The sequence below is a fragment of the Pagrus pagrus genome (assembly GCF_965226575.1).
Source record: "Pagrus pagrus genome assembly, chromosome: 3".
Taxonomy (NCBI): domain Eukaryota; kingdom Metazoa; phylum Chordata; class Actinopteri; order Spariformes; family Sparidae; genus Pagrus; species Pagrus pagrus.
Window position 1 is genome coordinate 34,715,796 of NC_140187.1, and position 16,435 is coordinate 34,732,230.

Consider the following 16,435-nt stretch of genomic DNA (forward strand, 5'->3'; position numbering starts at 1 on the left):
TGAGGTGAAGACAAAGCCGTTGAGTTTAAACAATCATTGTGAATAAACAGAGACATGGGGAAACAGAGGGTAATTAAGAAAAAAGAGAGTGGTGAGTCGTTAGATAAGTCACAGGCTGAGCGTGTTTCTTCACCTCAGTTTTTCACCGTTTTCTTTATGGCATCTTGTGTCTTCCCCAATGGTTCAATGTCACCGTACTGGAAAATTACTGAAAAACTGTTGTGCAGACCTCGCACAGTAATGTTGGCATAACATTAGTGGATGGTAACACACATTCATTTACATTTTATTTGCTGATTTTTGGGAAATTCAGTTAAATTCTTTTTACTACATTTGTATGGAGAGAATTTTGTTCCTTTATTATTCAATCAAATAGAATAGATTTGAAACCAAAAAAGAGATTTGAGAGCAAAAGAGAGTAAGTGGCAATCAAATTTTCTCAAAATTGTTTTTTTTGAGATTGAAACAGAACAGGTTGCAATTGAAAAGAAAATATGAGAGAGCATATTTCTTCAACTTCAATCAAAACTCAAAACCATTTTGCTTATAAACCAGTCCTCTTTGCTTTCAAGTTAAAAACCTTTGCTTGCAGATCAGTCCTCTTTGGTTGCAAATTCTAAAGTTTTGCTTGCGAATTCAACTGCACTTGATGGGCGGGGCCTACGCTGGTGGATGAGAGAAGAGTTTCTATTGGCTGGTTTGACCTGGCTCCAGTGCCAGCTACGCCTTCCGCATTACACCCACTTCCCCCTTGTGCTGTGCTGCTTGGAGGTAGAGTTTAGATTCTCTGCCCAAGCCCAAGCCCAGACTTATTTCCCACCACTATCCTCGGGCCGGGCCGGGCCGGGCCCTTGATCAAGCATTTGTGTAGGCTATGTTTTTTTTTTTTTTTAATCATTACTTTATTAATTTGCGATCCATTCTGTACTGAATAAACAAACAATGCAGTGTACTTGCTTCGTCCTTGTTGCATTATTCATTAAGATAATTGTAAACAGACTTCTGTAGTTCAAACAACTCGGAGTTGTAGTTGTGAGCGTCAGTTATAACAGCCCACTGTAACGTGGGCTGGTGAAGGGGAAGGTGATGGTCCACTTTAGTGAGGGTAGCTCCGGTTACTCAAGAGACGGCAGGCAACATGTGGGGGTTTCTGCACGGCACTTTTATTCATAATACTGACCACACTATGCCAGGTCTCTACGGCACTAGATGTTACAGGCATACGCAAACGATCCAGGCCGAGGTTCTTGCACCAACACTTTACTAAATGAAGACAAAATAAAATGGGGAGTCTTCGCTCTTTCGGCAGCATCCTGTCTCACGGTGAGCGGAAGTACACCTGGGGGGTATTCCAGAAAGCGGGTTTTGTGAAAACTCTGAGTTTGTTAACCCTGAGATGAGAGAAACTCTGAGTTTTCAGTTCCAGAAAGAGAGATAACTTAAACTCTGGGTCTGTTACTGCGGTAACTGACTCTGTGAACCTAACCTGCTCACTGGCAGGTTTACCTGAAGAAACCCTGAGTCTGACGGAACTGTCTGACAGCAGCTGTCCTTTCCTTCTCAGTCCGATCATGTTGAAGCAGAAATAATTCACATAGTTTTACACCAGGAGGAGAATTTAGATTCATTTAGATGAGCTCTCACTCCCTGACGAGGACTGAACCGAACAGTAGACCGCTTCTCATCAGTCCGTCATTTATATTCTCCGGCCGCGCAGCGAATATCAGGCTACACGTCATCGCTGACATGCTCTCAGATCTGAAACATCCTCTGCGTTTTTTTTTTTTGTTTTTTTTTATCACTTCGCAGGTTAATCAATCACCTTCCAGCAGCCAGAAAAAGAGAAATAACTCACATTTCATTTGGCTTTCAGTATTTCCCACAGATAGCTACAAAAGTAGCCATCAGTATAGCCTATTGTATTTTTTCCAACAACGTAATTTCAAAGTCTGTGTTTCTAGATTGCCGCAGCATTGAGTATAAGATTAAATGACTTCTAGTTCAATCTGTAGACAGTACGTGTGTGTCTGCCTCTAATGTTGGGTCCTGGGGGTGAGTGACGCCCTCAGCCTCTGGTCACCCAGCGACCTGACTCAGGACCAGCTCCTCAGCCTCTGGTCACCCAGCGACCTGACTCAGGACCAGCTCCTCAGCCTCTGGTCATCCAGCAACCTGACTCAGGACCAGCTCCTCAGCCTCTGGTCACCCAGCAACCTGACCCAGGACCAGCTCCTCAGCCTCTGGTCACCCAGCGACCTGACTCAGGACCAGCTCCTCTGCCTCTGGCGGACGTGGTGGAGGTGGAGGTGAGCACCACCACATGTTCATCTACTCAGCAGGATGTTAGGACACAGATGTGTGTTAAACAGCATCTGTTGGTGGTAAAAGCTACTACAAGTTAAAATATCCACTGAAGAGACTTCCGGTGATGCGAGTGCTTGTGTAGCCACGTTTTGTCGGAGCTCCGGCACATTATCCTGCTTTAATTATTCCTGTTGGCGTTACAACTCAAAACTAAACGGATTTTAATCCGGGTGATGTCCCTGGATCAATTGTGGAGCAAAGCTGCCGGCAAAATGCCTCCAAAAAACACAACGAAAAAGAAAGATGCACAGCCAGCTTCTCCTCGTGTTGTCGATGCTAAGCTAGCAGGTGGCGCCGGTGGCGCTAGCGAAGGCGCTAGCCCCCCAGCCACTAGCCACAGCCGGGAAGCAGGACTGGGACTGACCAGAGCTCTGGAAGCAATGACGGCAAATATCGCTCAGATGATGGATGAAAAGCTGGATAAGATGGCGCTCGACATCAAAGCCAACATCTCTCAGAGTTTGAAAGAAGATACCGAACCGGTCGGCGAGGCTGAGCAGAGGATCCTAGTGGTGGAAAACGCCTCGGTTGATACTGAAAAACGCCTGCTAGCTCTGGAAAAGACGGCTAACGAGCTGACCGAGCGTCTCCACGACTACGAAAACAGGAGCCGACGCAGAAACCTACGGATCATCGGCTTGCCGGAGAAGCTGGAGGGGACGAATACAACAACGTTTATGGAGACGTGGATACCCGAGATCCTACAGCTTGACACCAAATCGGGACTCATCAAGTTGGAGAGGGCACACAGGCTTTGGGGTCCAGAGACGTCCAGGTTTCCCCGCGCCATAATAGCAAGGTTCCATAACTTCAGCGATCGCCAGCGAGTGATGGATGCAGCCAGACGTCTCAAAGACATCCGAGTCGAGGGAACGAGGATTCACTTTTTCCCGGACTTTGCTGCTGCAACACAGAAGAAGCGACGCAAGTTCGACCAGGTGAGGAGGAAGCTGCAGAGTATCGAGGGGGCTCGCTATGCCATGATCTACCCTGCTTCATTGAAGATTATGGTGAATAACACTGTTAAAACATTTCATTCTCCAGAGCAAGCCTCTGCGTTTATTGACTCTCTCTAGTGAACGGAAAATATGTAACTGAAGTGGATAATTTCACCATTGCTCAGATGTGGTGTTAACTAACAGGGCAACCGCCCCACCTAAAAAGCACATTTTGCTTATGGTCTTCTGAGTTGACTCAGGAATAATCTTTAAAGCATCATATGGATACACTAGTAATTTTTATCTAATAAGTTACAGTTATTAGAGAAATGCAAGTAGTGGTTATTATTCATGCAATGTCTGCTTACTGTCAACCAGGCAAAACAATCATTCAGCTTCCCATGGCTGTTAACATAGGGACTTTTGTTTGATTTTACCTTACTACGCCATCAGGTAACATAATTTACCAAATATGTCCCCCTCCCTCTCTTTTTTCCCTTTTTTTAAATTTTATTTTATTTTATTGTTTTTTTTTCTCCTTCTCCTCCTTTTGGGGAGTTGGTTTACTTCATTTTGGTTTTTATTAGTGGTGGGGCGACTCATATTTCAGTCACTTTAATTTTAATGTGCCAGCTCGATTAGGAGTATGCTTGCATTTAGGGTTAGGCAAAGGGTCTTTCACCCTAAAGGAGGGTTTGAACTTACCCTCTGTTTGCTCTTAAGTTTAAGGGTCTTGGTATGGTGTGACGACGAGCCGCCGTCACTACGTACAGAGTGACGTGTACGAGGATTGTCATGTAAAAGACTCAGAAGCATGAACGCATGGGATAAAACTCAGACGCACCAGGTGATGGATTAAAGGACTTGATTGGGGGGATACATCACAATAACGGAGACGATCGTTTCACGGGGAGGGACACGGAGCGGACGCGTTCCGGTGTTCACCGGTGAAGGAGACAGTTAGGTCAATTTACCTTGGTCAATAAATTAATGACAAGCGAACTGAAGGAACGTCAAATGTAAGAACTGAAAGTTGGCATGAACTTACCTCCGGATCTTCCGGTTTCCCAAGGTGTGCGGGCAAAAGAGTTCCCCAGGAACACGCGCACCTTATAGTTCCGGGAGGGAGTGAAACAAGTGGGAATATAGGCGGAGGGGAGTTTCATGGTGTGTAAATATGTAGTTAATTAATGTAAGGTAGATATGGGTATTTATGAGGTTTATGTGGGGGTGTGTTAATAGGTATTAAGATGATATATATTTTCTGGTAATGGGTTGTGTAAATAGTGTGGTTATTAAATATGTGTGTGTTTCTGATTTTACCTGTATGAATGGTATAGTCCAGCTCAATTACCAGAGGAAACAATGTATATAAGGAGTCAGTCTGAAAGTGTTGGGGGTTGGTGTAGGTGTTGGAATGGTGATTGTGAGTATTGAGAAAAATAAAAGTGTCTTTGGATCGTCAATTGTGGCAAAATCTCCTTATTGCCTCCTTTGGCCGCTCGGGCATTCTAACATATGGTCACTGAAGGACCTAGTGTTGGTGTTTGTAAATAGTTTTATTTCAAGTTTGGCCACTGTTTTGTTACAAGTTTACAAGGTGCTCAGTCTGAATAGCTTATTAGTTTGTATGACAGTGAGTATTAGCAACAACTTGAGTTATGCTAAAGTCTATTTAATTTAGTTATGAGTGTTCCTAGTATCAAACTCTGTACTTGGAATGTACGGGGTATTCATCATCCAGTTAAGAGGAAAAAAATTCTCATCTCCCTTAAAAAGGAAGGTGTTGAGATCGCATTGCTGCAGGAAACCCACCTGGAGGATCAGGAACATCTCAAACTGAAACGAGACTGGGTCGGCGAGGCTTTTTTTTCATCCTACACCTCAAACAGTAGAGGCGTGTGTATTCTAATCAACAAGAAACTGCCCTTTAAACTCGAATCCTGTGTCAAGGACAGTAATGGACGCTACATTATAATTAAAGGCCTACTATATGGAAGATATATTTCAATTCTTAACATGTATGCTCCACCTGGTCACCCCACCGATTTTGTCATGAAGGCATTTTTGGAGTTTGCTGAACTTGAAGCTGAATGTTCTGTAGTAGGTGGTGATTTTAATTGTCACCTGAACCCACTTTTTGATAGACTGCCGGCAGAAACTGGGGCCCCTTCAAAAAGAGCTAGAGCATTAGCAGATACATGTGATGAGTTTGGATTTATTGAAATCTGGAGAACTGTTCATCCTGATTTAAAAGAGTTTACTTTCTTTTCCAGCGCTGACAGAACTAGCTCCAGGATAGATTACTTTTTTGTTCCTAAGCTGATGCTATCATCTGTGGTGTCTTGTGACATAGGAGTTATTTCTGTTTCTGATCACAGTCCAGTATTTTTACAATTGATGTTTAATGAAAAACAAGGTTTTACTAATTCCTGGAGGTTCAACCCACATCTACTCAGCGACCCCAAATTTATCTCATACTTTAAGTCAGAATTTAAAATATTTTACTCCATAAATAGAACACCAGATGTCTCCCCCTCAGTGTTGTGGGAAACCTGTAAAGTCAATGCCAGGGGCCTGATTATCTCCTATTCAAAAAGTAAAAAACGTAAATCTCTGGAAGCCCAAACTAAACTAGAGGGTGAACTATCCAACCTTGAAAAGACATATGCCAAATATCCATCTGAGGCTAATATGAAGGCTATGCTGGCCACAAAAGCATCTCTAAATTCTCTGCTTACCCATAGAGCGAGCAAAGTATTAGGTTCGCTAAACACAGGCTATACGAGTGTGGCAATAAACCAAATAAATACCTTGCAAGATTAGTAAACAGGAAGAGTGACTCTCAGACAATTTCATCTATTAAAGACACAAATGGATCTAGTAAATTTGATACAAATAATATTAATAAGGTGTTTAGTGATTTTTATAGTAAACTCTACACTAGTGAGGAGCCCGCAGGAGTACAGGATTTGATTGATAAATTCATGTCTAAACTCACTCTACCTAAACTAACAGATGAACAAAGACAAGAATTAAACAAACCAATTATGAAACAGGAGGCTTTGGAGGCACTGCAGACCCTACAGTCAGGAAAAGCCCCAGGCCCTGACGGCCTTAGCTGCGAATTCTATAAAGAATTTATGTCAGAACTTATAGACCCTTTTCTGGAGATGCTAAATGACTCATTTGTTAGAGGATCTTTACCTAAGTCCCTCACTGAAGCTAATATCAGTCTCATACTTAAAAAGGGGAAACCAGCTGATGAATGCTCTTCGTATCGTCCCATAAGCCTGTTAAATGTCGATTTTAAAATACTTTCTAAAATATTAGCACGGCGCCTTGAGAAGGTACTTCCTAACATTATTAATGTCGATCAGTCAGGATTTGTTGTTGGCAGGAACTCTTGTAATAATATGAGAAGGCTGTTAAATGTAATTCAATTGTCGCATCAGCAGAAACTGACTAGCATGGTGGTAAATTTAGACGCAGAAAACACCTTCGACAGAGTCGAATGGCCTTTTCTTTTTTCTGCTCTTGACACCTTTGGGCTAGGAGAAACATTCTGCAGCTGGGTTAAACTTTTATATAACAGACCACTTGCAGCTATTCGTATTAATGGGCAGACTTCTTCTTACTTTCCCCTGGGCAGAGGCACCAGACAGGGGTGTCCCCTGTCCCCACTGCTGTTCGCCATAGTTATAGAACCTCTCGCCGAAGCTATGAGGAATAGCCCAAATATTACTGGAATCTCTGCTGGTGAAAAAGATCATAAAATAGCCTTATACGCTGACGATATTTTACTTTTTGTAACTAAACCACAGACATCTGTACCAGCTGTTTTGGAAATAATAAATCAATTTAGTTAGTTCTCAGGGTACAAAATAAATTTTTCTAAATCTGAGGTTATGCCTCTAGGTAACCCTCGTTGCCCCACTCCATTTCCATTTAAATGGTCACCCAAAGGTTTCACTTACCTGGGGATTTCAATTACTCCATCACTAGAAGCACTGTACAGGGCCAATTTTGAGCCTCTTTTAAAACGCATTAGGGATGATCTTGACAGGTGGATATCTCTACCATTGTCTCTGTTGGGGAGAATTTCCTTGCTCAAAATGAATATCTTGCCGAGACTCCTTTATCACCTTCAAATGGTCCCTATTTTACTTAATAATAAAACTATTAAGAAAGTGAATAGCTGTTTTAGTACATTTATTTGGAACAAAAAGAAGCCTCAATTAAAGATGGCTAAGCTACAGATGTCTGGAGAAAGGTGGCTTGGCCGTCCCTAATGTTAGACTTTATCAGCTCGCTGCACAGCTTCACTACATAGCTGATTGGATTAATGGTGATTTGGAATCAGTTTGGTTAGATCTAGAAACACTTAACGCAGGTAGCCCTCTGCCAAGTTTGTTATTCGCCCTAGATTTAAAAAAAATCAAGAGTGTCTCAGTTAATAATATTATAGTTAAAACAACTCTACAAGCCTGGCAAGCAATAAGGAAGCTGGAGGGCCGTGCAAATACATTGTCTTCTCTAGCTCCTTTACACTGTAACATTGATTTTGCCCCAGCTAGCACAGATGGTGGTTTTAACATTTGGAGAGATAGAGGGGTCTTAACCCTAGGGCATTTATTTCATAAAGGAGTGATGCTCCCATTTACAGAAATTGAAAAGAAATATAATCTACCTCCACATAATTGCTTCAGATTTTTCCAAGTCCGTAGCTTCATTAAGGATCAAAAAGGTCATGTCTTTGACCATCAGACTTCAAAGATGGAGCGCCTGCTTCTCAACAGAGGCAAAAAATAAGTCCTTGGCCGGGGTTATGTTGAACTTAATCTTGCCAGTAATATTGATACAGACTATCTGCGGCAGGTGTGGAATAATGATCTCAATCTCAGGATGGATGAAACAACATGGGCAGAAATTTGGCAACGGGCAAAAGAGATTTCTATTTGTAATAGAACTAGAGAGACCCAGTTTAGGATACTGCATCGCTTACAGATTACCCCCCAGCTCAGACATAGGATGAATCCAAGTTTGACAGAAATGTGCTCAAAGTGTCACGTAGAGGTGGGGAGTTACAGGCATTGTGCCTGGTCATGTGTTCATATTGAGGAGTACTGGCGTAAAATTACTGATAAACTCAATTTGATTTTTGATGTCCATCTTGACCCTGACCCTCAGGCTCTGCTCTTTGGCTTACCCAGCCCTCATATCAAAGGATATGATCAAAGAAGGCTGTTTAATATTCTTACATTTGCTGCCCGAAAAAATATACTCCTTAAATGGATTGATAATGCACCTCCTACAATTATAGGATGGCATAAACTGATATTTGAGTTAATACCAATGGAATATCTGACATACAGATTCAAACGTAAAACGCCAGTCTTCTTCAAGACCTGGACACCCTTCTTTAAATATGCTGGTAAAAGACTTACAAATATTGTTTTAAAGGGAATGGTCGACCGCAGCGCTGACAATTGGCAAGATGACATCTTTGGGCTGTGAGGCTAGATTTCCACTTGCTTGGTGATCAATTGTCATTTATTTATTGCTCATATTTTGTGTTGTGAAATTTTGTGAAAGATTTCAAATCTTTTGATTTAGGAAAATTTGTATCCTTTTTCCACTTATTTCTCTAAAAATGATTAGCTGTTGCATCACTGTCAATTGTAATGGACTGAGCGCTCCTGTGTACGACGCCTCCCACAATACACCTATATAATTATATGCAATTATTCCCAGGGAGGTTGTGGGCTATGAATATCAGGAATTTCGACAATATGCTTGATTTCTGTGGCCACTGTTTGTTTGTTTTTGTTTGTTTGTTTGTAATGTGTTCAATTTGTATGTTTATGGAAAAACCATAATAAAAACATTATTCAAAAAAAAAATAAATAAATATCCACTGAATAAACTTTTACTTTGTTTAATATGTGAAATTAAACCAAAGTGAGGAGCCATCGTGAGACTGTTTTTATATTTCATTTTCAGCTGATTTAAATTAAATAAAATAGCCTAAAATAAAATAAAACATTGAACAACATTCAACCACTTCCTCAAAGGCTAATATAAAATAAAGTGATGTTAACTTCAAAATGAAAAGACGACCGCATCTAAAACTCTGTCAGTGATTTTTATTACGGCCGCAGCCGTGTTACTTTCTTTCCCCCAGAAAATGTCTGCTTCCTGTTTTCTCCCCCGTTGCCATGGTGAATCACAGTATCGGAGCTCCACTGATGATGGCTTTTTACTAGTCGTCAGGCACGAGCTCAACTCAGAGTTAACATACTCAGAGTCGACTTACCTAACTCAGATCAGCTGTTCTGGAACTGAAAACTCAGAGTTTCACTTCACAGGGTAAGTCAACTCAGAGTTCAGGGATAGACTCAGAGTTTGTTGAACCTCCTTTCTGGAATACCCCCCTGCTCTTCTTCATCGTGCAGGTTACATTACCCACTAAACAAAAGGAGGCTACATTGAATAACTCTGACTGTTACGCTGTTAAAATTGTCGGGTTTAAATCGGGCTCAGGCTCATAATTACAGTTAATGTGTCGGGCCGGGCCGGGCCGGGTCGGGCTGATCTAAGCTCTACTGGGAGGTAAGTTGATAGCCTGTTGCTCTTGAAACGTTTCCCATAAGTAATGAATTGCGCTATATATCGTTAGCTACAGCCTGCCGTACATTCACAACAACAACAACAACAAGTAATGAATTATAATGCCCTGCTGCTGCAAGCACACTGATTAGCAGCATCATGGTTGTCTCTGCTAGTCACGGCCTGAGCAGAGTAGCCTAATGAGTGAGTGAATTACAGGGAGGCGTATACAACGTAGGGCTGTGATTTAAACATTTAGTGTTGCATGGTACTCGCGGTGCCAACACGTCACGGTTCCTACACAACAGTACTACTGTGGATTACTAAACTACCTCAACTAAACTCCTCCCGGCTCCGTTCTCACTACAGCTGTTCTAATGTCAACAAACAGATCAGTGGTGCTGAAATTTGCGTTTCTCTTCTATAGCCTACACATTGTACATCTCGGAGGTCAAAAGCATCATTCAGTGTCATTTTAGTCGGACCATCTGACACAGCTGCTCCTGTATAGACCAGTAATGGCGGCTGGTTAGAAATATGTGCGTCGATTTGTTAAATTATTTGTGTGTTTGTTGACATTAGAACAGCTGTAGTGAGAACGGAGCCGGGAGGAGTAGCAGCAGTCCGCTACACAGTGGAAACTGGCACCGCGTTCAGCGGTAGTTTAGTAATCCACGGTAGTACTGTTGTGTAGGAACCGTGACGTTTTGGCACCGCGAGTACCATGCAACACTAAATGTTTAAATCACAGCCCTACGTTGTATACGCCTCCCTGTAATTCACTCACTCATTAGGCTACTCTGCTCAGGCCGTGACTAGCAGAGACAACCATGATGCTGCTAATCAGTGTGCTTGCAGCAGCAGGGCATTATAATTCATTACTTGTTGTTGTTGTTGTTGTGACTGTACGGCAGGCTGTAGCTAACGATATATAGCGCAATTCATTACTTATGGGAAACGTTTCAAGAGCAACAGGCTATCAACTTACCTCCAAGCAGCACAGCACAAGGGGGAAGTGGGTGTAATGCGGAAGACGTAGCTGGCGCTGGAGCCAGGTCAAACCAACCAATAGAAACTCTTCTCTCATCCACCAGCGTAGGCCCCGCCCATCAAGTGCAGTTGAATTCGCAAGCAAAACTTTAGAATTTGCAACCAAAGAGGACTGATCTGCAAGCAAAGGTTTTTAACTTGAAAGCAAAGAGGACTGGTTTATAAGCAAAATGGTTTTGAGTTTTGATTGAAGTTGAAGAAATATGCTCTCTCATATTTTTTTTTCAATTGCAACCTGTTCTGTTTCGATTTAAAAAAAAAAAAAAATTGATTGCCACTTACTCTCTTTTGCTCTCAAATCTCTTTTTTGGTTTCAAATCTATTCTATTTGATTGAATAATAAAGGAACAAAATTCTCTCCATACATTTGGGTGGAAACTTGTGTTCCATATTCTGTATTGACATTGGTTCAGTGACCTCACTAAACTCTGTTTCTATTTTTATTTTGACATCACAGTGTTGCATTCAGAATGTAAAATACAAGAATTGTATAGTTTAATTATATGGACAATTGAATAATCTAAATAACAGTGAAAAAGAAATGCCCGCAGACTCTGAGAGAGAGAGACAGAGAGACAGACAGAGAGAGAGAGAGAGAGGAGAATTGTGTTCTGTTGGCAATTGTAACTTTTACAAGTCCTCTCTCAACAATGTTTAAATGTGGACATTGATGTGATCGGTTGTTTTCTGAAATTGCAGTACCTTTTATTTTTGGCTTCTATCATGACACGAGTGAATTTCTTTCTTCCAGTTTTACTGTAAAAGAAATTTGTAATTGTTCTTGAGAAAAAGGGAGGCCAAGCCAATTAAAAAACCGACACACAGTAGATTGACCGTCCTATTTGGTTCAGTGTATAACTTAAAATTTTGAGAAATAAGCTCATTGGTTTCTCCTAAACAAACAAAAGATGTTATGTTGACGTGTTACAAGACAGAACCTGGCAAGCAATGTGACAATAAGTATTCCGCCCTCCCTGAACGTTGGTGTTTAGGTTGGCAGATAGGTAAACAGTTCTCCAAATGGGAGACAAAGGAAGCTCTGTGGAAACGAACTTATAGCTGCTGGCTTCACATAGCTTACAGTAGGTACTACTTCGTTGTGGCCGAGTTCACGAGTGATTCTCGCACCTTTTTAGTGGAGGATCAATTGTGTTTTCATGAGAAGCGGCAATGTGCCCAAACAACCACCAGGTGGCATCTGTGAGCAGGAGGACGACAACATGCAGCAGCAGGGAGCAGTGACCATGAACGGGGAATGGACAGAGTTGCCTGATTTATGTTTCTGTTCGTTGCTGCTTAAATACAAGAATGTAGCTAATAATACCTCACCCACTCCACACCTCATTCCAACTCCTTCCTTCAGTCTGTCGCTACAGGGTCCCTCTAGCAAGAACAAACTTAGTGAAAAAAATCATTCATCTCATCCGCCATCATCATCATCAACAACTCATTATGAAGCCTTTTAAATGTCTTTTAAGGTCTTATTCTTTGTATTTTGTATTTATCGGTGATATTCCCATTTTATGTTTATCTGTTTTCGTTTTGCTTTTATGTTTAACTGTGGTCTTTTTTTGTGCACACGTCAAAGACCCTAAAGACATCTGAGGTTGTGATTTCGCTTGCTCGTTCGCTGCAGCCACGGCTAATAAGCGGAGGCAGAAACAATTACGCACAGCCTACAGAAGTTTCAACGTCCATATAATCATTTAAGAAATGATTCTTATCAGTTCCATAATTCAGAGAGGATTTTTACTCAATGAAAAAATGTATAAAGATCAGTTTTTAGGTTGAAGACACGACAGCAGCACGTATGTCCAGACGCTGATGTGTGTTATGACTGATGTATAGCTCTCCTGGTAGAGCAGCTCCCTCAGTAAGCAGAATCTTCTGCTGGTATGAGTTCAAATCTCAGTATAGGCAGAACCTTTAGTTAATGTGTTTTCTTTTCTCATCATCATTATGATCACATATAGCTCCAAGTTTGAGCAAATAAATGAGCAAATGAGCATTAATTCTCCGCCGGGCCGCGGCACCAGCTTTCCTGCCTGTGTACATAAAATACATTAAATTCTGACACCACAACTGTAGCGTACCGAATATCAATAGATGATAACCAGAGAAAAAAAACGTTCTATTGATCTGATTCACTGGCTTTCTTTCTTTCAGTTGTGGTGTCAGAATTTAACACAAATATTTGTGCTTTCTATTCCTTATATTTTCTACAACAGGCTTATAGAAAGAAGAACGACGCCACGTCATGTCAGACAGTTTTCTCTAGCTTTATTAAAATACATAATCAGCAGCTTCACAGTAGTCGGATAAACAGAAGGTTATTTAAAGCGGAGTGAGTCCCTGAAGCAATGCGCTCATAGCTGCGGACCACTGGCGCAAGAAACATAGGTTAATAGAAGAAGAAAAAAACCAACTTTTTATTGAATTACACATTTTACAAGTTTTCCACACACATCTGCATATGAGTTTATAGTACTACACATACAAATACAACAACCCTGTGGCATTTCACAGATATCAAGGAAACAGATGTGATTGAACTCAGCTGAACCTCATCCAGAGAGGCTTCACCTGCTACTCTATATAAATGCGTTGCCAAAGTCCGCGCGTGTGAGAAACCATGGCTGCAATACAGCACATTCTCGCTGCGAACCAACAGCGTCGCCGTGCGCGAAGCCAGACGGTTTACATAAATGCATACGTGCGTCAGCACTTCTCCCCACTGGACGTGCTGTCAGACCGGGCTGTCCAGGCAAAGTACCGGCTGCCCCGTGCGGCGATCCAACGGCTGATCACTCGGTGTCTCCACACATCCAGAGAGCAACCCGCTGCAATTTTGCCCTCAGCCCGGAGGTGCAGCTCCTGGCTGCGCTGCGTTTTTACGCAGTGGGGAGCTTCCTGGAGGTGGTGGGGGATGGCACTGGCCTCAGCAAGGCATCGGTGTCACGGAGTGTGGCAGCTGTGACACCGATTCTCCTGCGCCATGCCACGGATGGCACCCTCATTCCAATCCACAATCCCTCCCTGGTGGATCCGTGCTGGATCGGTAGAAAGCACTACGCGGCCGTCAACACACCCACACACACACTTCTTTGGCTTGATCTTAAGGTTCTCCTAAGAAGGCAGTTAAGAACGCGTCTGGGAAACACCCGTATCTTAGTGCTCCTTCTTAGCCGAACCCTTCTTAAGAGCCTTCTTAAGTCCTTAAGAAAAATCGAATCTGGGAAACGCCGCCAATGCTGTTATGTTCCTTAAATGGCTTGATTTAGTGATCAAAGTTTCATTTTCTTAACAATAAAGATGCCGTGTTCATCCATCTAGTTCTCTTATAACTGCACGCCATTATAAAATAACTTCAAATCAAATCCTTAATCATTGATAAAAGTGCGTGCTTCCCCTGCCCCCCTCTCAGAAAATAGTTCCGACGTCCATGAAGCCGGTGAATCAGATCAATAGAACGTTTTTTTTCTGGTTATCATCTATTGATATTCGGTACGCTACAGTTGTGGTGTCAGAATTTAATGTATTTTATGTACACAAGCAGGAAAGCTGGTGCCGCGGCCCGGCGGAGAATTAATGCTTATTTGCTCATTTATTTGCTCAAACTTGGAGCCATATGTGATCATAATGATGATGAGAAAAGAAAAGAAAACACATTAACTAAAGGTACTGCCTATACTGAGATTCGAACTCATACTAGCAGAAGATTCTGCTTACTGAGGGAGCTGCTCTACCAGGCGAGCAAGCAAAATTACAACCTCAGATGTCTTTAGGGTATCAGATATTATTATCGGCTATTCTTATATTTAAGCAACATCCAGTCAGGCCGTGATATAGGCTCACGGGGTGGACTGGGACAATAATTCGGCAATTTTACCAGTAAACAAATGTTCCTTAAAAAACAACTAATGTCCATATTTTAGCTCTACTGTAAAACAAAGAAAGCACAAGTGATTATCCAAGGTCACCCAGATAATTGAGGTGTCCCACCGCTGTGAAACAATCAGTCTGAATCAATCTGATACGGTTTAGCAGTCCCCCTCTCTATTCACTCTACCTGTAGCCTAAAACAGCGCCACTCTCCATTGCAGCTACATTGTGGTCAAATGTGGAATTGTCCCAAAATCGTTTGAGCTGCAATTCAGTACTATGCTTCCACCTAGTGGCTACAGTTGTCACTTACATTTCACGCGTTGCGTGAATCTCGCTCCCCGCGAGTGAAATGGCCACTTTGAAGTAGTACCTACTGTACTTCATCTGCTACTCTGCTGCTTCAACAAAGGCCAGCTACACCAACCCCAACTGGTCAAAACTCAAACTCAAACTCCCAGTGGGTTTAAAAATACAGCCACCACTAGTTGGAGACATTGCGTGCCAGAATAGGGCAGCACGATAAGACTTTCAGAAACTATGTACTGTCTACCCGCTGGCCTTTATTTGCCAAGAAATAGTGAAATAATTCTGGCCACAACTCCCACGAAAACCAGAATGACATTTCAATATTTCTGTGTATGTAAGTATTCAACAAACAAGATACAACAGTGCTCTTTGATCAACTTGAGGTGTTGGTAGGAATATTTTTTCATTTTGGAAAGAGTCAGGCTAGCTGTCTCTGTTCCCAGTTTTTGTGCTAACGTGCTCCACGTTCAGCTCTGTAACAAACAGGAAGTTGATATCAATCTTCTCATCTGCTTTCATTACATTTATCATTTTACAATATAAGGTTGACGAAATTCTACTTGCCTTCCCTTTATACTACTCATAGAACAACAATTATATAAATCGATTAGTGGAGTGTTGATGATGAGTTCAGGAGTCTCTGCAGACATCTCACTTCACTGATGTCACTGATGCTCTGTAGAGGGAACCAGTGATGTTCTGGTGGTTTTAATCACCCATTGTAGAGCCTTCCTGTCATGGGCTGTGATGAACCGTGCCAGTTTGTGATTTTTCCAGTCAGGATGCTTTCTGTTGCTCCTCTGTAAAATTTCTTAACTGAATGATCGCTCACCTGTCTCTTAGTTAAATGGTCCTTGATCCAACATAGGCCACCAGCCTTCTTGTTAGCCTCTACAATGCCCTCCTGCAATACTGAACAGATCCGTGCTAATTGCAGATATCTCTAATGCTAAAAAGAGTTCCTTTTGAACGGTTGCATGTCACAGACGAAAAGGGGTTAACACTGTTGCTGCACTGAGGGAAGGTGCTGGCTTCAATTCTTGGCCCTGTATTTCCTTTGGTCCAGTTTTAGCCCAAAAACCAAATACATGCATATTGGGGAACTCTAAATTGCTGGGATTTGCTCCAGTCACCCATGAAGGATGTAGGATTAATGTTGAAGGCATGAAAAACGGCCAGTACCCTTCTCTCATCAGTTTAGCATTTCTCATTTTCCATTTGAGATGTCAGTGTATATGGTCAGTGGTGAAGGTATGTTGTAATTTCATACATGCTATTTTTAA

General features: G+C 42.0%; 1 protein-coding gene across 2 annotated transcripts in view; it reads left to right on the forward strand.

The window, feature by feature from the left end:
* The window catches only part of LOC311255056 (copine-9-like), a 345,151-nt gene that overhangs the window by 76,265 nt on the left and 252,451 nt on the right, over nucleotides 1-16,435 (forward strand). The window lies entirely within an intron of this gene.